Genomic DNA, 24,014 nt, shown 5'->3' on the forward strand with positions numbered 1-24,014 from the left:
ATAGAAGGCCTCTGCTACACCCACTTGCGGTCATATATTTAAAGGGAAGCAATATTAAAGATCCTCCTGAAAATGATCTGAGTGACTAAGTTGGTGCAAAGACAAACAAGACAGATGACTCAGGTTGGCTCAAAGATGACCAAACAAGTCACTTTTATGCAAGTGCGAATGCATTCTCAGCACATTCGCCTCGAATAATTGAAGCTCATTTATTAAGGTTAATTGGCAAATGATAAAATTACCAATGATGTTGTATGGAAAGATACAGTTCATTATCATTTAATTTTAATGGATGGTTTGACAATATATGTGTATGGAAATGTGAAATCCATGACCTTTCAGACGGACTCAAACACATACAACCTTGTGTCAAAGATGCTGGATAAATTAAGATACGGTGAATGTTTGATACCTTGATATTTGTTGTTCAAACCTGCTTAGCAACTATCTTGGGTTGAAAGTATCAATTTCAGATTTTCATGGTTGATTTTATAGCAAACATAACAAAAGATACCAATTTTTGACCCATAGAACATGCCGAAAGACACCAAACTCAGTGGCATAGTGTATTGAGATATGACTCCTTACACACTGAAACAGGTATTTGGATTTTTATGCCAATTGTATGCAAATTAAGTGTTGTACATGTCAGCCAATGAAAGATATGAATTGCTTGACCAAATTTACCTGGCAAAGGAGACCAAAATGACTCCAACAGCTTCTCATTGAGCTGAGATATGATATTTTACCTGTTTTTTGATGTCGTTTTGGCAGCCATCTTGGCTTTTTATGCAAATGAAGGGCTGTAAATATCAGGCAATGAAAGATATGAGTTCGTTAACCCCATTTACCTGGCAAAGGAGACCACAATGACTCCAACAGCTTCTCATGGAGCTGAGATATGGCATTTTACCTGTTTTGGAGGTGATTTTGGCAGCCATCTTGGATTTATATGCAAATTAAGAGTTGCACATTTGGGCAATGAAGGAAATGAATTCCTTGGCCCTGTTTACCTGGCAAATGACACCAAAATCACTTTGATAACATTTCATAGAGCTGAGATAGTACCATTTACATGTTTTGGCAGCCATCTTGGCGGCCATCTTGAATATATTAAAATGCCCAAGGATGCCAGGGTGGCATCATGCAGATCCTGATTCAGTAGGCTTTGCGTTCGCCCAGTTAAAGCGTTGAAATTCGTTTCTTCGCTTCGATAAAGTGTGTATGTGCGATGTATGATAGTGAGCATGCGTGCGTGAGTGCTTCACGAACTCTACAACGTGTTGAAAGGTCGCAGTCAGAAAAATGTAACAACTTAGCCGGCTATTGAACCACTCTTTTTTGGGAGTGGAGATTTAGCCGACTGGTTCTGTCTCAGGCCTCTCAGCTAGGCGACTGATGCCGTATGTTGTGGGTTCGAATCCGATTGAAAACTATCCGTACTTTGAAGATACAGAAACCACAGAGAACCATTGTGGGGCCGAAATTTTTGGGTTCGACCAAAAATCAGGGTTTCGGCACCAGACTATTTCTAGAAATTTCCATGTAATTACGCAAAGATCAGAGTGCAAATTCAAACACGCCACTCAACCTCTGCAGCACAAATGATAACTAAAGCTAAAGCCTGAAAACTTTAATTTCCAGAGTGGAAATATGGAATAAGATACTCAATATATGTGATCGAAAATATTTAACGTTCTCAGTCATGCTATTCAGACACCATTACTCTTGTAGCATAGAGAAACCATGATTCGCATTTATATTTTTCTCAGGGCTGCTTTCTCTCCATATTGCTATATAATAGTACATGACTTTTTAATTTTGCCATCTTCTCGCTTCCGATCTGTCGAAAGGTAGTTTATTTCATTCCTTTTTTCTGTAATTTTTCCCTACAACTGGTCGCGAGGTCGTGGCTGTAACTTTAGTGTTGAATTTTTGCTGACATTTTTCTCCAAGACCGACTGCGAGGTCGTGGCTTTCAGGTTTTAGACTTTTTTCAGTAATTTTTCTCCAGGACCGTGAAGAAGTGGCTTTCAAGTTTATGACTGTTTTTCTGTATTTTCTCTCCACGATCTGTCACCAGGTTGTGGCTGTAAAGTGCCATTGAATTTTTTACATTTTCTCCAAGACCGGTTATGGGGTGGTGATTTTCAGATTTAGACTTTTATCAGTAATTTTTCTCCACGACAGGTCACCATGTCAAGGCTTTCAGCTTTTTTTCTTTTTGTCTTTCTACGACCGGTCGACAGGTTGTGGCTGTAAGGTGTTGATTTTTTTCCGTCATTTTTCTTCATGACCAGTCGAGAGGATGTGACGTTCAGCATTTTTACTTTGCGCCAGGTAATGAATGTAAAGTGTTGAATTTTTTCTGACTTTTTTCTCCATGACCGGTGGTGAGGTCGTGACTTTCACGTTTGTGATTTTTTCGGTATTTTATCTCCATGACCTGTCACCTGGACGTTGCTGAAAACGGTTACTCGGATTCGCTATCTCTTCCGACCTCCATGGCGGTTTCTAATTACCGGTAACTTACGTTTAACCGCTTGACTACCTTGAACGCCGGATATATCTGGCGCAATATTGAATTACCATATATCTTTAGTGCCGGAAATATCCAGCACAGTTAAATAGGCGTATTTGCTTTGTTTTTTCCCCTAAAATCCCGTAATTTTGGCATCGGTACGCAGCGCGACTAAGGTAGATGTATTCTGGCCTGGCCTGAATGTGATTGCGCCCCGGGTGTCCGAGAACGGCCAAAATCTGGAAGCAAATGTCGTGACCCATGACCTCGACCCTAAAAGGTCAGGCTTATCACTGAATCTGAGAAAGTAGTTTGAAGCTGGTTAATGTCATTTACTTTCCAGATTTTTATGGTTTGTTTTTTTAGTGAAATGTTTATTTATTGAAAACAAATAATTAATATATAAATATGTTCTATTAACAGCAATATTCTTTGAATGAAACTGGAGGAAATATAATTTTTTACTATAACCCAGTGAAATTTTATAGCAGCCATATTGTCAATATGAGTGGTCACATGACTGGTCATGTGATTGGTCATATGATATGTTGTTCCCGAAATGTATTTTAAATATTGTGAATTATATTTTGATAAATCATAACATTTAGATGCAGGTTTCTCTAAGGAAAACATAAAGCAGGTATTTACAAATAAAATGTGTTGATTTTCAAATACAGAATTATGTCAGATGCTGATGTTTGTAGTTCATTTACTCTGCCTTTTGTGTGAAAAATCTTAAACAAGTACATCAGATAAAGTAAAGGGTAGTTATTATGACATATATGTAAAGACAGTGCCATGAAAATTGCAACTGTATTCAAATTTGCGTCATTTTATGGATTCAAAAGACGTCCTGATGCTTCAAATATTCTTCCCCAGCATATTCTTTGCCAACTCTGGTCACATGATGAGTCATGTGACCAGTCACGTGACCTGGAAATACAAAACTTATGTATGAGAAAGTGGGAAATTTCACGCGGATTCAGAAAATATATGGTATATGGTACTGACTTAATTTTTACTCTAAGCAGTGTTGATGCATTGACCACACCCCAGATTTTATCAAGATTTACATAAGGGGCCTGGTATATAGGAATACATTGGCCTTGGTAGTCAAGGGTTAAAGTTCAGTGTGAGTTGTGAGAACAGGAAAATTTAAGTGTGTTTTATGACTGTACGTTGAAAGGATAAGTTGAAATTTCATTTAGTGCTCCTAGAACTTGAAAGTGTGTTTGAAGTTTAATTTAGTGCCCCGGAGAACATGAAAGTGTGAATGTATACTATTGTTTGTTAGATAAGGAAAACTCCATTTAGAGTCGACAGATGAGCCGTTTCTGGTCGTCCGCTTTGTCTCTCCTCCCTCCCCAATCTCGTCATTCGTTCATTCTTTTTCTATATGTAACTGAAAAACTAGCACTTTGAATTGGCAATTTTTCGATAACCATTCTTTGTTATAAAAAGAGTTATCCGTATTTTAAAACCAACATTGCAATGGCTAAATAGGCGGAGCAATGTCGTCATACAGTTCTCTTCGGGCGTTTGAAATCCAACATCATTTCTTTTTCAAGTGATAACGGCTAGCTTGCAATGCTGATCAAAATGTTTTGCCCAAATATACAATCATTTTCGGTAATTTAGAGTTCGTTTTGTCACCAGGCGATATGGAAGATCATGGCCTCCCGTAACGTTGTAACTTATAATGAAGCACAGTCCCTCTAGAGGGACTGTGAATGAAGCTACCAAAAGAGCCATGCTTGTACAGCTTTCTTCGGTAACAGGTGGAGCCACGTGCCCTTCTTTTACTTTTGAGTTTATTGATGTGTCTGTGTATTTGTCGGAAACACCAAGTTCGAAATCTTGGAGTTCGGTATTGCTGAATTCCTGTTCAAAGTTATAAGGCAAAGTGTATCCATGGGGCAGTAGCTCAATACAAACGTACGGTAGATCAGACCCCCTAGCGATACCCTCTAACTTCCTTAAAAAAATATGAAAACTTTACGTCATCAAAGATCAAGCCTCTCTCAGGAATTCTGATTGGTGGCGCTTCCATATCGCTAAAATGGCGTCATACACATCAGTTAATAAAACATTAATTTCTAGGAGAATGAACAACACATTTTTCATCTTTTGATCATAAATGTTACAAAAATAACCTTCAACTTTTAAAGGCAGGTTGATATTTGGGTGGACTATCCCTTTAATAATCTGTATGAAAATTAAATCAACTTCACCAGAAAGCCTGTTACTATATTGACAAACACCCACAAATGAAGTCATTACACAACCAAACAAGTCATTGACAATGACACAGTCCCCACAGTCCGTTATATAAGTTATCCTTTTACCTCTCTAGTGGTATCAAAGTTCTTCATCTACAGATTTCCATACCAAACATCAGGGTTCTTAATTTTAAGCATAACATTATGAGTGTTTCATCCAGGATGGCATCAACAAGGGGGATTTTCCCCCTTTTCCAGAAAATTTCTGGGGCATTTCACCAGTTCATGTGTTCTACTTGTACCTCTAAGGTGTGACTGGCACCATTTCATGGAAGGGGGGGGGGAGTGGTCCTTGACAAATTAATTTGGGGTGCCAACATTTCAACAGAGGGGGAATCCCCTATCCCCCTGTCTACATGTAACACAGTATAATATCATCTACATATCAAATTTATATCATTAATAATAGTGAATTATTATAGTTTACCTCCTAAAAGCATAGAGGCTCTAAAGACTTGTTTTTTCTTTGTTGAAATTATCGTCAACATTACCACATTTTATCATTTTTAATTATGAATTATCATATTTAGGCCTAATCTCCCAGGAAAATGGCTTTTATGATATGAACACAAATTGCCCTGGAACACTGCTGACATTTCTCCTGAAAATACTAGAAATTCAAGTGACTGTAAGCTGTAAAAAGTAAATTTTAGCTCATTTTTCAGGGTTTCCGTCCTTCTGCTGGAAGGGGGAACACCCCCTCCTGGACCCTCCCCCGACGACGACCGCTTTGTGGTCATGGCAGCTGCAAGCCGCCTACTTTTCCATTCTAGCCCCCTACTTCAAAACTTAATGAAACCCCTGACATATACACTCCAGTGATACTTTCGACCATCATCTTAATGACCACATTTCCCTGCCCCATCAAGACTAATACTCCTATTACAAGTGGGGACTATGTCATTGTCAATGACTTGTTTAACTGTTATTTTGTTTATAAAAAAGTATCTTTCTACAGAAAACCTGTGACACAAAGGAAAATAATTGCATCAATGAGAAGGAAAGATATCTTGTCATTTTTCTATCTCAAAATTAAGTCACTGTATCAAATATATGTTGTGAAATATTTGTGCATGTTGCTTTCTCATACTGAATTCTCATAGAGAGAACAGAAAAGCATCTGGAATTTGTCATCCTTTCCATATGAAATGCAGATTTCATAATGGTACACTTTCACTTAGCAAACATCAAGATATCTCTGATTTATTAAAGTATGGCACCCGAAGGGCGCGCCGAAAAATATGAAACACCCTGATATCTCTGATATATATGCCTTGTATATTAAAGTCATGCATCTGAAGGGCGTACTGAATAATGTCTGATATACTAAAGTAATGAGCTTGAAGAGCACGCTGAAAAATATTGAACATACAGATATCTCTGATATATGTATGCCTGATATGTTAAAGTTGGGCATGCTGAAAAAATGTCTGATTATTAAAGTTACGCGCCCGAAGGGCACGCCGAAAAATACAACTGAATGATGAAATTTGTGGCTGACACTCCCTTACGAAATTTTTTTTTTGTGGCATATGTCCCACTGTCTTGCGGCTTATAAGCTACACACAAAAAAGGCTGCCAGAACTTTTTTTTCACTATGTGCCGATATGTGCCACTAGAGGCACTCAACAGGCACACAAAGACAATCAGTCAAATCTTTTGTGGCAGATATGCTAAGATATTTAAATAAACACAGTTTGAGCAAGATATTGCTCACTATAAGCCACAACATTGAGTTGACACTCCACTTGATCACGCATTCTTAGATGAGATATCCATTGACAGTGACACTACAGCTGGCACAGCAGGAAACCTTTGATTTTCAACAAATTGTGTGAAAAACTACCATTTGACTTTGATCGGTGCAATAAATCAATCACTGACTTTTTATGTACGTTTTGCAAATGATTGGTTCTCACTGACAGCGTAACTGTTTCTACAGAAAAAAAGGCTTTGCAAAATATTAACTCTGGCGAACCATATATCGACGTTAGCCCTGCGTACGATGCTGTGTGTTCCGCTACAGCTAATTGTGGTGAGCGGGGCGATTAGCTGTAGCGGAACACACAGCATCGTACGCAGGGCAAATATCGAGGTATGATGAACTTCTTTCACGTGCATATCTCCCTTGAAAAGACTTAGTCTTTCAAAGAACTGCAACTCAAAAATAACGTATATCTTGTTCTTTTGTGTTTTCTTACGCCCTTTCCGCGGGTTTTAAATGAACTGCAAGTACGGAGTAGGTCTTGAAAGCGTACGTACGGCATGGAGGTACGTACGGTAAAGCTTTCCCAGCGTATAATAATGTACGCATAGTTTCAACATTGATCATGCCGGGCTTCAAAATACGGACGTGCGCGATGAAAGTCATCGTCGGGCAAAGTTTGTAAGTCACGAGACTGCTATGTCGGAGCCGTTTTTGTAGAGTTTTGTGTTGATCTAGAAAGGTTATTCCCATGTATTTGTGTCGTTTTGGTTTTCAAACGCAAGCTCGCATGCAGCTGAGCTCGAGCTCGATCAAGCTGCTTGCTGAAGCAGGGAGACAATGCGTGGCGGGTCAGAACAGACTTTGAACCGGAACTCCTAGAATCACGCCTGATGATGTCATAGATCATGTGAAGACTTCTTTATGATTGGTCAGATTGTTGTAGATCATGTGAAGATTTCTTTATGATTGGTCAGATTGCTAAAAGGTCATGGGTCAAATCCTGAGCGGCAAATTAAATCTGATATGCACTGGTAGGCCGTTAGGACGTTTGAGCGAGGAGTATATCGTCGCCGTTTTTTCGCTCTGATTTTTGTACAGTTTAGCGTAAAATTACCGTAGGACATTATCATTCAGGGTACGTAAAGGTTAGCTATGAATTTAAAACCAACAAACGGCGTTTGCGATGCGTTGATGGCCCTTGGATGACCGATTCTGAGACCGCGATATCGTCCCGAAGAAACAAATTACCCGACACGGACACACCCATAGTTTGATCGAAGAGCTACAGATCGTTTAAAAATTCGGTAAGTAATTTTCAATACCACGAGTTGTCTCTATAATTTTCGCAGTTTTCACTGTCTTTGGTCGTGCTATGTTGATGTTGTTCTTGGCGAACCCTGTTCAAGTATGCCAAATGAACGTACGGTATTGGCAAAAATAATATACCGGTAGTTAATCATGGAGGTTGGTAGCCCTGCGCGTACGATGCTGTGTGTTCCGCTACAGTTAATCGCCCTGCTCACCACAGCCCTGCAAAGACCCTTAGCGTAGGTAGGGTCGGTGACTTCAAATCCATTTTGGGACTTGACGTAAAAAGCCAAATTACTGCCGAAATACAGCGTTCTTTGGCCCAAGTCGTATCCCTGCCTACCTCAGCTACTCGATCGCTTCCAAAAATGCCAGTCTTTTATTCACTTCTCGTAAATAACCGCCGTGCCTAATCGGTTCTATACACAAGACAGTGAAACAAAAAAATACACGCTACTATACATTAAACGCAAATCACTAATATATGAACGATGTGTGGAGTTGCTTTCCCTTTACTAACTAAGCCAACAGATACATTCCAATTCTTACAAAGAAACTCATGCCATCCGGCAGCAACATTCAATGGTCTGATCAAAGGTGAAACATTACGATACATCAGAACATGCAACAACGAAACCGATTTTACACAGAAAGTCACACAATTTAGTGAAAAATTACAGGACCGACAATACAAGAAAAATGAAATAGAACGCATTATCAGAGAGACAAATCATAAAAAAAGAAAACAACTGCTTGAACAACAAAAAGACAAAAATAACGCCACCAATAATACAATAGCCTTCATAACAACATACACCAGTCCCGTACATAGAAACAACAAAAATCAAGCAAGCCCTGACAGAAAACTGGCATGAACTTGAAAAAGACGAAACACTAAAAAAACTGTTCCAAAACAAACCAATAATCGCATACAGAAGGAACAGAAATATAGGCGACACACTTATAAGCGCCAGACTTCACAAAAACTACAATAGCTCAACTCAGGTTCACAAGAACCTATACAAACACAACGAGATCAAACAGTAGATATTTTAGCTTCCTTATATGAACAACAAACTCAAATGGAACAACATATTACAAAATAAAAACAATCAACCATTCAACACGTCTCACCGAACAAAACTGAATTTTAAGCGACTGATGAAGAAAACTCTGTTTTCGAAACGTAGCGCCAAAGGATGGTAGTGTCACAGTAATCTCTCCGCCCCAACCCGGAGTAACACAAGACACGTAGATTACGGGTACGTCTCGCCATGGCTAAAACAACAATTTACATGAAACGGCCAAACAGGATATACACTTATATTATACACGATATCATACATAAAACGCAAACAACCCAAATATGAACGATGTGTGGAGTTGCTTTCCCTTAACTACCTAAAAGTGTTTTTTTTTTTTTTGCATCTGTGAGTAGGCGGTTTAAAAGGCAGTAGCTGTAACTTAATTTTTATGCAGTATTTTTATACTGTTATGTGTCTTGATTTTTGCCTATTTTGCCAAGTGAGTAAAGTGAAAAGTTACCTCAACACACAAAAGTTAAAAGAACAACATCATAAGTTACAGCTACTGTCCCTTAAAACAAATGAAGATGTGAAGTGTATGGTAATCTCCTGGCTAGTATAAAACTGGTAGGTACAAATGCAGGTATGGATGGGGAGGGGGGGGGGGGGTAGCACAGGAAGCATGCATAGCAGCATTTTACCATGAAACCTTTTACCCCACCATTTTTTGTGGCATATTGTCTGCAATCACAGCGGCTTCTATGCCGCTAAAAGCCCCGCCCCATTTTTTGCGGCATATCGTCTGCAATCACAGCGGCCTGTATGCCGCAAAACTGTGCCAGAACAGATCTTTGCATGATAAAATATGAATAACCTGCTTATAAGCCACAAACAGTTGCAGCTTGGTATCCACAACTATGTGCCAGAAGCCATATTTCTTCGTAAGGGCTAGCATTTTAGGCAATGATGAGCCTGTGTCAAAATTCAAAAGCACACTGACCCCCCCCCCATTGGGCATTTCAAAAACATGATGACCCCCCCCCCCATCACGAAAGTCAAAAACAGGGTGACCCCCCCCCCATGAATCCACCGCCCCCCCCCCCCCAGGCTGAAGAAACTGACCAGTCCCTAATGCATGAACAATCAACACTTCTATTGTATTACTATCCTCATTCATATCCCTTGCATTTGAAAGACTACACAACATTGAACTGGGTTTAATCAAAATATTTACTCACTTAACCTTTGAGGTCATGACAACACACAACAAATTACAGGTGGAGCACAAGTTAAAGGTATGTTATGTTATTAATGGAGATATGAGTTAGATCTATGCCTCACATGCACACTGTTCATTCATTGATGTGTGTCCTTAAGGATCCAGAACAAGAAATGGGAGATTTTTTGGTCGATTTTTCAAAAATCTCTGAAAAGCTTCTATGAATATGGTCCTATCCATGAGCTTTGTCAAAATTACGAAATTGTCACACAGTTTTTCGTAAACATTGCCCTGAAAAAAAACATAACAAGTGCATGTGGTAATTGGAGGCTAAAAGCTGCGCGTTTGTAAACATTGTGCAATCATTCGCATAAAATTTACATAATTACTTGTGAGTGACAGGACCCGACTCCGTACTATCCAATTTACATAATGATCTGTTGTCTGATCGGCTTGTTGTGGCTGATTACTTCTTGTACAAACAATGCTTTGTAAGCAAATAAACTTTACCCGATTGAAAGCTTTATTGTCGAGGGGAACTACAACAGCCATCCAACAACTAAAAACTGCAGGCCGAGTCAACATTCCAATAGTAATATTTCTCCCAATGAAGAGAAAGGAGATTGTTCCTTTTAGCGACGAAAAGAAGCCGTTACTAAAGGAGAGTGATAAAGGGTCGTAATATGACCAACCCTCAGAGTGGGTCAGCGATTACCGTGAGGACAACTCAGATGACGACATGGATAACGACAGTACCTTACATCAGTCCGGGTTATGTCCATATAGAGGATAGTAGGGAAGAGCCAATGGCGTACCGTATATGTAATGAAATTAAGGCAAGAACCAATCACGTACAGTATATGTAACAAGGGTCAAAGGTTACGTCGGTTCACTTCGTTCAGATCGCGATATGACCTGACAGATCCACCGATCCAGTGCATGCAGTGAGACTGTTGGCTACCCGGAAGTATCTTAGCTCCAATCGATTGGCGACGTTCTACCGTGTTAAAAATTGTAAGATTTCTTCAGGAATAGTTTTCTGAGTTTCTTTACCCTTGACCATATTCGACAAAGAGTTATTGGACGTTTTTCGTTCTCTTTTCCAGCTTTTGGTTAACTTCTCGGGGATTGATCCGGCGCGCGTTTTTCTGAGCGAAGGGTCAATCGCACCGGGCAATGCATGGTGATCGAAAAAATCGTGCTCCATCGTGCTCCGATGACCGACTAAAACAGTTGACCCATCTTTGCAAAGCTTGAAATATTCTCCATACTGCAGATGGCAAGGTTAAATTGAAATTTGACCAAAAATAGGCGATATTTGGCGACAAATAACTTACTGTAGATTTACAAGGTCAAATGCTGATTTCTAGGAGCCTTACCCGGCCACGAAATTCATCCAAATAAGTAATTTTCAATGTACTAACCACTTGTGTCGGTCACCATCTCGGCCGCACTGAACATTGTGCGTAACGTCTACATCTAAAAACTACCCAGTGCTAAAAATTAAAGGCGAAATGAAGCCGAAAAGTTCCAAACTCGTTGCAATGTACGAGCCAAGGTTTGCATGGTTAATTATTCATGACGTTACGGCGGCAGGTTCGCTGATTGGTCAATCGTAATATCCTCTCTATGGACATAACCCGGACTGTACATGATGACTCAAACCAAGTAACGCCTGCATCTTTGCTGCTCATTGAACTTGAGCAAATCAATAATGCAAGCAGCAAATTTTCAGTGTGCGGTCGGTGTAAAGAATTCGAAGGTTCTGGAAGAAAATACAAGTGCTCGTCAGGGATGGGGGACCTGCCTGTACCTCAAGTGAACCAATACGAAATGCAATCACCAATCTGAACTCTTTCCGTCATCAAGGAAAGAAAGCTATTCCTTCGATGTAAATAGGAAGTCGGTGATTGCGGCAAGGGGCATTGGGAAAGGAAGGGGAGCACTATGCAAGTTTAGTGGCTACAAGGGTTTGCCCGCACCCTTGTTTGACCACAGGGTACACAGGCTTGTTGTTTATTTGTGTTTGTTTGTTTGTTTGTGTGTATGTTTGTGTTTGTTTATTTGTTATTTTAATAAAATAACAGCGAAAAGCTGTTTTGTTAATATTTGTCAATAAAGAGCAGTTTATTTGTTTATTTGTTTGTTTATTTATTTATTTATTTGTTTGCTTGTTTGTTGATACGTATTTCCGATGGTTAGGGTTAGGGTTAGGCTTAAGTTAGGGTTAGGGTTAGGGTTAGGGTTAGGGTTAGGGTTAGGTTAGGGTTAGGGTTAGGCTTAAGTTAGGGTTAGGGTTAGGCTTAAGTTAGGGTTAGAGTTAGGGTTAGGCTTATTCACTCCCACTATATATGGAGACAAGGGGAGCAAGTGGGATTCCAACATCTGTATTTTCAAGTCAAGAAAAACACACCAAATAAATGCCGGACAATTGAAATATTGGGTTTGTGGCAGCATCATGTCCTGTACTTACCACACCTATCCTTTAATTCGATGGAAAGGGCAAAAATCGGCGATATTTAGCATCTTTCTCCTTTGATTCGTACAGTTTGTACGGCAAAACGTAAGTGTCACACTTTGGCGGGTTAGTACGTCAGAGAAATTCAAATCGGACCAATCAGGCAGCTTGTTAGACTCACAGCAGTATACGCGAACGCCAGTTCTCAAGCGACTATACCACAGCAAGATGCAGTCGTGCCTGTGACTAATACGTGTTCGCAGATATCGAGAATGCAACAAAAAAGTCGTTGATTCACTGTTCATGACAACGGATCATACTTTAACCATTAAAAGGTGTAAAAACAATGGGAAACTCGAGTTCCCTTGACAGCAACGTAAGGAAAATGACACGTTTTCCAGTACTTTCTTGATTCTTTGACCCTGCTCACCCCGTCGTCTAAATAGAATAGTCTCACACACGTCTGCCATGGTTTATTTTCATTGACGACCACGATGTCTGTTTTTATGTGAACATGCAGTTGCTTTTGTTTGAAGCAATTAATTATCCTTTCATTTGTGAAGCTTTTTTCCTGGTCACTATTACAATCACTGCTATGTTGTTGTTTTCACAAGATGTATACGGTTTGATACAGGAATATTGAGTTGCCTTTCCGTGTGGGCAGTATGCCATGCCAGTTCACTCAGATCAGCAGATCAGCAGCATACATGTACATGACGTCTTTGTTTCAAGTTTGGGGTTTTTTCGACGCTGAAATTTTACCAAATTTCACTTCTGTATTCAGAGATTGTGTAATCAATACCTTTGGATAAAGTTGATTTGGAAAGCGATAGACACATCCAGAGGAGTTGAAAAAATCGTGCATAAAATTAGCATAAGTTAAGCGACCGTGGTGGCGTGGCAGAAAAAAATGGGATACTCGAGCCCTCCAGTTTTTACCACCGTTCACTGTTCAGTGTTGCCGAACCAGGGCTTATAGTATACTCGGACGAGTACAGTATTGTTCGTAGTTGGAAGGTTACTGCCCGTAGTTTACTGTCGATAGCTAGAAAACTATTAGAATTGAACCAATACCAAGAACAACTTTTCCAGCCGCGGAAATTCAACCGTGGCGTGGCGACGGTCTCTCTGTATTTGTTTACTTCCGGGTTTACGCTCATGTTTTTGTCCATCTAGGCTCGCATATCTCACGAACTGATTGGAAATGAGTGCGTTTCGCACAGATGTATAGTTGAAGTACTCTAGTGGAACCTTCTTCTCATAAGACCAAAGTGAATGTTGCGGCATACAAAGTTGTCGACGATTCGTAAAGGGAAAATGAACATGGCAAAATGCGCCAAAGTAAAATCATCCTGGTTCGAGCCCCACAACGGTAACGTCTCCAGTTCGGGCCAAGGCAGGGCTAACAAGCTATCTGATTGGTCCGATTTGAATTTCACTGACGTACTAACCTGCCAAAGTGTGACACTTACGTTTTGCCGTACAAACTGTACGAATCAAAGGAGAAAGATGCTAAATATCGCCGATTTTTGCCCTTTCCATCGAATTAAAGGATAGGTGTGGTAAGTACAGGACATGATGCTGCCACAAACCCAATATTTCAATTGTCCGGCATTTATTTGGTGTGTTTTTCTTGACTTGAAAATACAGATGTTGGAATCCCACTTGCTCCCCTTGTCTCCATATATAGAGGGAGTGAATAAGCCTAACCCTAACCCTAACCCTAACTTAAGCCTAACCCTAACCCTAACCCTAACTTAAGCCTAACCCTAACCCTAACCATCGGAAATACGTATCAACAAACAAGCAAACAAATAAATAAATAAACAAATAAACAAATAAACTGCTCTTTATTGACAAATATTAACAAAACAGCTTTTCGCTGTTATTTATTAAAATAACAAATAAACAAACACAAACATACACACAAACAAACAAACACAAACAAACAACAAGCCCGTGTACCCTGTGGTTTGACACTGCGTACACAGGGCACGTACAGAAAGTATTACAGGTTTCACAACAGTGTCTTGACAAGGAGTTTTGAAGATGCCGCCGAGGAAATCCAAATCCTCAAGTCTGAGATGGAGGAAACGGACATTCTCTCCAACGATTCTACGCCGATCAACATAGCTGTATCAGCGGACGGTTCGTGGAGTTCTCGGGGGTTTACTTCTAAAAATGGAGTGGTGTCCGCTATTTCGATAGACACCCGTATGTTATACTATCACACATTTATCCCTATGTTTTTAGATTTCTGCGTTTAGTTTGTTGATTACATAATGTAAAATAAAATGTGAGCTTCGCCAGTCGCTCTTCTGCTATATTTTCATAAACGTAAAGGAAGTTCTGAATATAGCTTATATGGAGTGGTACTTACAACACGAACCAGACTGTCATGCCAACTATGAAGGGTCAGCGAAAGCAATGGAGCCACATGGCGCTCAAGCATTATTCGGGCGATCCATCGAAAAACATTATATATAACTTCAGGTGAGAAACTTTCTGGTCAACTATCCCCATGGTAGTTACAAAACCCAATCGAAACTTGGGTGATACTTTTGTTGGGTCGGGCATAACGCTTGGTCGCCTATTCAGCTTCCTGTCTCGCGATCAATAATTTATGCAGATACTATCGATAATTTACGCAGGTTCCTTGCAGGGTTTCTCTCGACAGCGTAACTGTGTAAATTGCACATTTCGAGCCATCGTCTGCCCTGAAAAAAATTACTGACTGTGCTGAAATCACTCACAAAACACAACAAGGAAAGGCATCCCATATTGTATATAAGGTGTCCCAAGAGCATAGCGTGGTGACATGTGAATTTAGTATTGTTTGTAGTCCCTCGGAGATTACAAAATATCGCTTGTCATTCAGCTTTGGTGATGTTCATTGAGTGGAGTGTACACATCGAAAAGAACAGTTGACCTAGTTGCCGACAGTCTCCATGGATACTACTGAAATTTGATAGTGGTAAAGTTTGAAAGCAGAACTTGAAACACTGTATCATAAATGAAGTATGGAAAATTCCAGCTTTAGCATTGTGTTGGCACGCTGCAGTGATGATCAATCTTGATGGCAATGAAACATAATCCTTTGATCAGCGCTCAGGAGGGTACTCCTGATATTTTCATACGGTGGTGTGCTGCCCAAGTCGAAAACATAAATCCATGTATCATGTATATTCCAAAAATATGACCCATTGTTTGGGATTTCCTCAACAAAGTTGGGAAATTTTCACCTTTTAATCTGTTGCATGTGAAGGTTTTTCTGAAGCATGGGACATTTGCTTTGTTATCAAACCATGCTTAGGTTTTTTCCACGATGAAAAATCAAACCACGTTTAGGGATATTTTCGTGAAAAAATGACTATTCGGCATTGCATATTTCATGAATTTGAACCCCCAAAGTCGGACCAAATCGTGTCCAAGGGATCAAATACGTCAAATTCCGAGTCGGAGAAACCTGTGGCTGACAAATAGACAGAAGATGGAGAGCAACTGAGCACATCACAAGCTGACAAACATCATGATGTTGATGATTGTTAGCAAGGGTGCTGCATGCTACATACACGACTCAACTGAACTGGTTGACGATCGTAATGATATCGGGGAAGCGCTTCCTAGCAAGGGAAAATCAACATCAACAGTGACTGCCCCCTACAAAGACAAGTCTGCCCCTGACTTTGATGAATTGTGCAGAAAGTGGCCCTTTCAATGAACATGCAGAGAAAACACTGGCCTTGTGAAAACTACTTGTCAAGTTCTTTTTTTATTTATGAAGTTCTTTTTTTAAACATCTCCAGGTACACTACGTTCGTTGGCAATGGGGACAGCAGTGCCTATCCCCAACAAAAATGTACAGAGGCATAGCCTGTTGTTCACACATATCTTTTCCACCCGGTAAATGGGCCATCACAAAAGCCAAAAATGTGTACAAATTTTTTTTAATTTGTACCCGCGAAACTCTAATTTATGTTAAGGACTCTGTTACCTTCTGTTGTTTGTGGAACAAACAGAAGGCATCATAACAATTTTAAATTTAAAACATGAAGATCACTTTGTTATTGATAAACATAATTCTCTGTAAGTCAGTCTGTGTGCACACAGGTGTAAGAACAAAGCAAATGGACAAAGCAACATGTACAATAAGTCCAAGTTTCAGATTGTCGCCAAAGTGTTTTTTTAGCTCACATTTGGTTACACCAATGTGAGTTTATCGTATAGGCTGAAGTCGATGGCGTCTGTATGTATGTGTGTATGTATGTATGTATGTATGTATGTATGTATGTATGTACGTACAGTATGTCCGTCAACATCAAAAACACGCAAACCGCTGCACGTTTCAGCTTGGTATTTGGTGTGTGGATGCATCCTGGGCTATAGATGGGATTTTGTTCAAATGAAGTCTGCATTGCCAAAATTATGCAAATGAGCTTACAAAATGTGAAAATGGTTAAGAATAAATAACTCAAGAATCGCTTTTTGATTGCTCTGAAAATTTGTGTGCAAGTACCTTAGGTAAACCTTATACAGTTTTATGAATATTGTGAAGATATCTTGAATTTTGTATTTTTGCTGAATTTTTTGTGATTTTTCTCATTTTCAGTAAAAATTCTTCTTCTCTGAAACCGCCAGCCCAATCGCTCTCAAATTTTGGTTGACTCTTTGCAAGGGTGTTACTCTTCTAATTTGTTGAAATTATGACAAAATTGGGAAAATTACTATTTTGGAGCAATTTTGTCATTTTTGGTCAAAAAATCCTAAACAGTATTTCCTTTTTAAAACCCCTGGACAGACAGCTTTCATATTTGGTACACAGACGTACAGAGATGAAAATAGTTCGATATGTGGAAATTGTCCTGAAACATTAAAGATTTGTATTTTTACGACAATATCGTCATTTTTGGTCAAGAAAACTTTATCTTAAAATTACTTGTTTGATAGCTTTGTAATTTGGTATAGAGTCCCGAAAGATGTTATGAGATAAATTTTCTGCTCAAAGTGTTGGGAAACCCCCAAATTTGTATATTTTAGGTAATTTTCTCAGTTTTTGACCTTAAATGACCTACACCAACCCAGGATATGTTGTGTGACAATTTTGAAGGCTGTGAACATAATTTTGTCATATTTGGTATCAATTTGTAGGAAACTTTGATCCAGAAAACAAAGCTGAGGTGATTTTTTTCGTTTTGGACCAATTTTTGCAACTTTTTTATGTAAGACATACAAGAACTGATGAGAAATTTGGATCCAGGATAATTCCAGATGTTGTAATCACCGCCCACAGTAGAGACATTTCACTATCTGTAACTAAATTAAGTGCTGTTTACATTAGAATGATAACACTCATGGCATTAATTAAAAATCTCGAAGGTTGTAAATGTACTTCCTGTCATTTGGTCTTATGTAATACCAAGGGATGGAACATTTGATATTCAGGAGGGGGTAGGGTCTAGAAGATTGATGATGTAGCATTACTTTTTTACCAGATCCCTTGTGCATTTTTTGCCCACTCCCACCTTTTCTTTTAATCAAGCCTTCTCTGTTTTTTTGTTGTTGACATTTGCTTGTATATTTAGGATCTGCTTCTCCCATTGCTATAGAAGTTGATATGCATGTTCCTAAAGATGACCTCCAGTACATGTACCTAAGTTGGAGACCTTATTTGCTTTTGTCATTCTTGTTTTTCCTGGTTTACATATTTCTCAAATGGACCAATTCAAACCGAATGTGAGCACATAGTGTCCTTGACGGTATTTTTCGTTTTTGTATTTGGAAAAAAACTCACTTATTCAAGGCTTATTATTTCATTCCTTTCAAAATTGTGGTGTCAAAACATTCAGCCCGCTTTAGTTTGATACGTAGCACTATGCGTACGGTTTTTAAACCTACAGCCAGACAAAGTGTTCTAGGTGACAACGTATCTTTTTATTTGAAATGTAAATAAATATATTAACACACGAGAAATAAAGTAAACAATTACAATTGAAATTCGAACGTTGAGGGTTGCTTCACACACAGCTGAGCAGAATTCCTGAACAGAAACGGCATATGCTTCCTGCAACAACAAAAACGATATAGTTGTATAGTAGCTAAGTACATGGGAATATAACGATTTCGACACTATAATGTTGATCGAATATCAGTTTGATCACGGTGACATAAGACTGACAAATGTAAAACTTTATACTTACCAGCCACATCTCTCCTTTGATATCCCTTGGTAGCACTGCACGCACAAAGGACAATACAATAGGTGGTAATGTGTACTGACAACTTGGGGGCCCACTTCCTTTTTCTGTGAAGTAAAAAAATGTATTTTTGATTTATCTTGACAAGGATAGCAAGGAAAGATATTTTACAAAGGAGGGCCAAATATATAGAATACCGTCCATCATATGATTTTCATTTCAAACTTGCGATTGTGGAAGAAAGCTCTTTTTGCTCTCGTATGGGCGAAAATGATGCTTTGTTCAAATCACTCCATTTCCGATATGTTAGTCGCAACCACATATGATGCCAAACTAAATCCAAGGAGGTGTGAAAATTGGCCTTTATTCCTCCATGGTATCCCTCTTTCTATGAAAAAACAAAGAAAAAAAGATACTAACGTAAAGAGCATGAGCCCAGGTACAATAACATAGCCATCTGATTTTCCGTTGACTCTGTCCCTTCTCCTTTCGGTCAGATGATGTCACTTTTACCCACTCACACAACTTAGCTCCGTCATACCTATAAATGACATCAAATTATTTGACAATGAAAAAGAAGCATTTCGAGTTGGACAGATTGACTTTTGTACATTTGTAGGAATCTGACGTAACATTTCGGCACCAAGTCGTTTCGACCTCTCAATTTCTGGTCCCAAGTCGTTTCGGCACTGCAACCCAAGACGTTTCGGCATCCCTGTTTCGGCTTTTTCAAACTAGTTAGTAATTGAATGACCCGCCATATTCGTAAGCGTAACCTCTGCGTTCTGACCATGCAGTACTTTAATGTACATTTTGTGTGACTTTTGCCGTACTGTTTCGGCACCGCTTTCAAACTTTTGCCGTGTCGGCGGCTATCGATAAACTTGTACCACAGACTTTAAAATGATATGAAGACTTTTTTTCGTACGGTTTCTTACCACGTTCTCACAAAGATTAAAGCATGTACGTGAATGTTGACACTATACTTTTTTAGTGCTTTGATTTGTAACATTATGCTCTAGTGCTAGTTCCCCAAGGTAGCCTAGAGCGGTGTTGAAACGTCTTGAGTCACGGTGCCGAAACAACTTTGGGCCGAAATGGAGAGGCTGAAACGTCTTAGGCCGAAACGACTTGGTGCGGAAACGTCTAGAATCCTGGCATTCAGCCTGAAATATACGCCTATTGCCCAGGAACGACTGGAACATGGTTCAGTATGGATGATAATGCAAGTCATTTTCCGTCATAACATAAGCAATCCTGCAACATGCACCGTTTGATCTAGCCTTCCAATTTTCAAACCCAAGTCTGGCCGTTTACTAGAGTAGTATACGTTCCCTCATTTGAGGGTATAACTGTACACTTGGCATGTGGCTATGATCGATTATGTATAGATCTATACGGTATTCATAATCTTCCCATAAAATGACCGTGATTCTGCTTTATGAACACTGGTTCAAATTGAAAAAGAGTTTGCGCGAACCAACATGGGTCTTGTGGCCGTAAAGACTTAGGTTCAGAAAAAGGGTGAGACGACGAAGTGGTAGGAGCACATTTTCACACAAGCAAAATAGTGCAACACTTCTTTAATACCCAACTTTCTGCATTTCTGTGATTACTGCTTGTCGAGTATCTTCAATGGAATGAGTCGTCAATTTCCTTCCCATTCGTCTTCTGTTCTGTCCCTGACGACATTTGCTGGCGAGTCATTTAGATATTTTTGCTGCTATATTTGCGTTGCTTTCCACCATATTATATGTATTGTTGACTAAGCTAACAGATCGCTTCATTTCGGTGAAGTATCGAGCTTCAATCAAAAATAAATTCATACCGTAATGTTTGTGGGGAGGTGCTTCAGTGAAGATATTTACATAACAATGCAAGCTACGCCCGTCACGTGTGCAAGCCATGATGTCATGAGTCTGACTCCATGAAGCCATGCATTGTCACTTGATTTGTGGAAACAGAAGACGTGCAGCGTGATTGATTTTTTCGATTTTACTTCAAATTTCTCAATTTTGTTTTTAAATGACTGCATGTCCTAGTTGTTCACATCAAAAGGTAACGTGATATACAAATGTCAATGTTTTTTAAAGTCATTTTTTCGTCCTCTAGCGTGATAAAGTGTCCAAAAACGTTTTTCTCGTTAACGCAGTGTGAAGAGGGTCGCTGTCTTTGGCCGCACCTGGCCAGTTCTTTGTTAATCCTTGGCTATTGAAATTTTCTCAAGCGATTGACACCATAAAGATCTAAAAAATTGTGTCAGGGATTTCTTTAATCTGGCTTAGTTTTTTTGTTGCAAATTCTTAAAGGCAATAGACTAGGGCTAAGTTGTCGCGTCATAAAAATCGATCTAAGGGATTAAAAACAAGTCCCAGACATAATTACGCAAGCTTGCATTCGCGCAAAGTTGAACGGGATATCTCGAAGTGTAAGCACAAGACATAGAGAAAACTGGTTTTTGGGAGGTTATTTAAATTGCCTGTCACGTGACAGTTATGTAAACAATGGTTACACTGTAGTGACCAAAATGTTCCCCTATATCTGGGCTTTCAGAAAATACATACTTTTAGGGTTTCTGAGCTCAATAATTACCAGAGAATCATTGGATTAAAAGGGTCGATTTCTTGTCTTGGAACCTTAAGGACCAAAATTTGTTCGAAATTTTTACAGTGTACTTTCGTTATAAAATGCTAATCAACCAGGAAGGTCATCAACGGACCTACACCTGCACATAGTTACTCAGTCAGTGAACCACAGGTAAATCTCTTTGAGCTAAAACCATTGAAGATAGCTCATAATGTAAAGTTAAAGAGCTGGTATTTCTTTTATGTATTAACAGGCCTGGGACTGGACTGCATTCAAAAGAACTCTATCTCCATCGTTCATCCATAAGTACCAGTCATTGCTGGTAGAGAGTTTAAGCTGTGGGTTCAGGTGGCGATGTTTGTTCTGGCTGGAAATATACCCAACCAGTACCTACCATTGTGGCATCTTATTGGTGAAGTAAGTCAATCAAAAACATTTGGTAATGAAGCTTTAAAGCTATACAGTCATCTGTAATTTAAATATGCCCATATATGGTCAAAGGGCCATTCCTTGGTATTCAAAATGCCCATGTGATGGCACTGTTTTTAAAAAGCTCCCACCTGCTTAAAATCTACTCTCTCCTTCGCAGGTCCTCTCTCAGTGCATATATTGACACACTCAACCACCATGACTTCAATTTGTCTGGCAGCAACCCTCATCAGGCCTTTTCAGCCAACCAAATAACATCTTCAATCCTCACACATGTTGGCTCATTCAAAATCACATATGATATCACCACAAATAAAATCTTGTCATTTACCCAAACTGACCCATAAATCACTGTATTGGCACTCAGACTGATACACTATCCTTCACTGACAAGGCCACATTGGCACTTAAGTATCAATACTGTAATATTTCATACAACAACACACAAACTGATGTTGAATCATAGACAGTAGAGTGAGAACAAACATGTAATTGGCAGTATATCTACAACTTCCTTTGAACGAAACCTAGTTATAATCCACTTTAATCCAGATAAAATTTGCATGAAGTATCATTTTTCATTGTCGGGACTTCAGTAACAATCTGTTCACCTTCAGAAATGTAATTTTCTGATGTACATGTACACAACATTCCAATATAGCATCTTATGAAGCTGACATGAATATTACCAGTACTATTCCTCTGAGGCATTCATTAATGATCAGCAAGCCAGCTAAAAAACAAAGATCAGGCAAAATGCTAGGAAAACACATATTTTGAGTGACAGCGCTCTCAGTAGTTCTGACCATAAAGAATACATCATGATTAAATGGTATTTATCACATGTAGGTCACCAAATACTTTGACAAACCATGTTAATTTTGTCATAAGACAACATCTGACAATAAACTGATTACTCCAATAGATAATTTATGAAGTGGGAAACTGAAAAGTTGCTGATAGTAGGCCTTCAAATAGCTACCTAAATATTACCCCATACCTATTCCTATTCTTGAGCACAGCACAGCAAACCAGGAAACATGTGTAACACAAGTCAGAGCTTTCCTCTCAAAAGACAGTGCATCTTCCACTTCTGACAATTGCTGTTGTTCATTCTTGATTCTTGTTATGAACAGGTGTTGAAAACAAGTTTTGTTGACACTTGATTAACGCAAAGGAATGACACGGAGACAAGTGTTTGGCCGAAATCCGGGGTTATGCATGCACTGCCATGGCAGGGGCGACGAGGCGTCATAGCGGCCTGAATGGCGGTACCGGGCTCTGGCTACCGTGCATCGGGCAACGTGTTACCGGCGCCCGCAGCAGACCCATGACAGTACCCCCCTGGAACTTTATTGTATAAAGTAAGCAGTATAAAGACGTACAATATCTTTTATTGTGAGCTGCTAGCCTGCAGCGAGGCTTTATTTATTTATTTTTATTGTTTTCTTTTGCGGTGGGGGGCGGGGATTTTGTGGTGTGAACTTGAGCGTGGCAGAAGTTGAAATGGACGAGCTATAGCTTTGCTCACACTGATATGCACATGGATAGTGACGTGGAGAGGGTGACGCAAATTGTTTAGATAACGGTGAAGGGGGCAGTTGGTAGATAGGTTACGTCATAAGTGCATCCAGCTAGTGGTAGTAGGTGGCGCATGGTGACCCACATATGTCAAGGTCTAAACCCTTCTCCCGTGTCCTCCCAGACGTTAACAATGATTATAGCAAAGCCATAATCACCCATTAACGCAAAGGAATGACACGGAGACAAGTGTTTGGCCGAAATCCGGGGTTATGCATGCACTGCCATGGCAGGGGCGACGAGGCGTCATAGCGGCCTGAATGGCGGTACCGGGCTCTGGCTACCGTGCATCGGGCAACGTGTTACCGGCCGCCCGCAGCAGACCCATGACAGTACCCCCCAAATTATGGCCAAACCGCGGGCATGTATGACTGCGGTGCGGCAGTAACACAGCCCCCCCCCCGCCCCCCCCTCCCCCCCCCCCTCGGTGACCATGCGCCACTGGGAATTGTCTCATAGTATATGTTCATTGTTCTTAGTGTTTCATGTCTCTATAGTTCGTGTAGGGCCATTCCATCGTTGGAATTGTCCAGCGAGAACAGAGTCCTGTGTCAAATGTTAGCCAGCCACGAGTACCTTAGTACGAGTGTTACGTAGAGGGTCTCCCGTGGTGTCTTGATGTAGATCGGTACGCGTCGCTCCTCCATCTGCTCAGTGTCTTTGTGAGCCAGTCAGGTAGGCTGGCTTCTGCAGTGGTTGTGGCGGC

The 24,014-nt window shown here is 39.9% G+C and overlaps 1 long non-coding RNA gene across 1 annotated transcript; it reads right to left on the reverse strand.

Annotated features, from left to right (window-relative positions):
- Nucleotides 1-18,437: 18,437 nt before the first annotated feature.
- LOC139152201 (uncharacterized) lies at nt 18,438-23,036 on the reverse strand. Its single transcript, XR_011556592.1, has 4 exons — nt 22,728-23,036; nt 19,133-19,253; nt 18,716-18,819; nt 18,438-18,579 (listed from the first exon to the last, which is right to left on the reverse strand). It is a non-coding gene; the product is annotated as an uncharacterized lncRNA (long non-coding RNA).
- Between the last annotated feature and the right edge of the window lie 978 nt (nt 23,037-24,014).

Source organism: Ptychodera flava, chromosome 15 (assembly GCF_041260155.1).
Source record: "Ptychodera flava strain L36383 chromosome 15, AS_Pfla_20210202, whole genome shotgun sequence".
Classification (NCBI taxonomy): domain Eukaryota; kingdom Metazoa; phylum Hemichordata; class Enteropneusta; family Ptychoderidae; genus Ptychodera; species Ptychodera flava.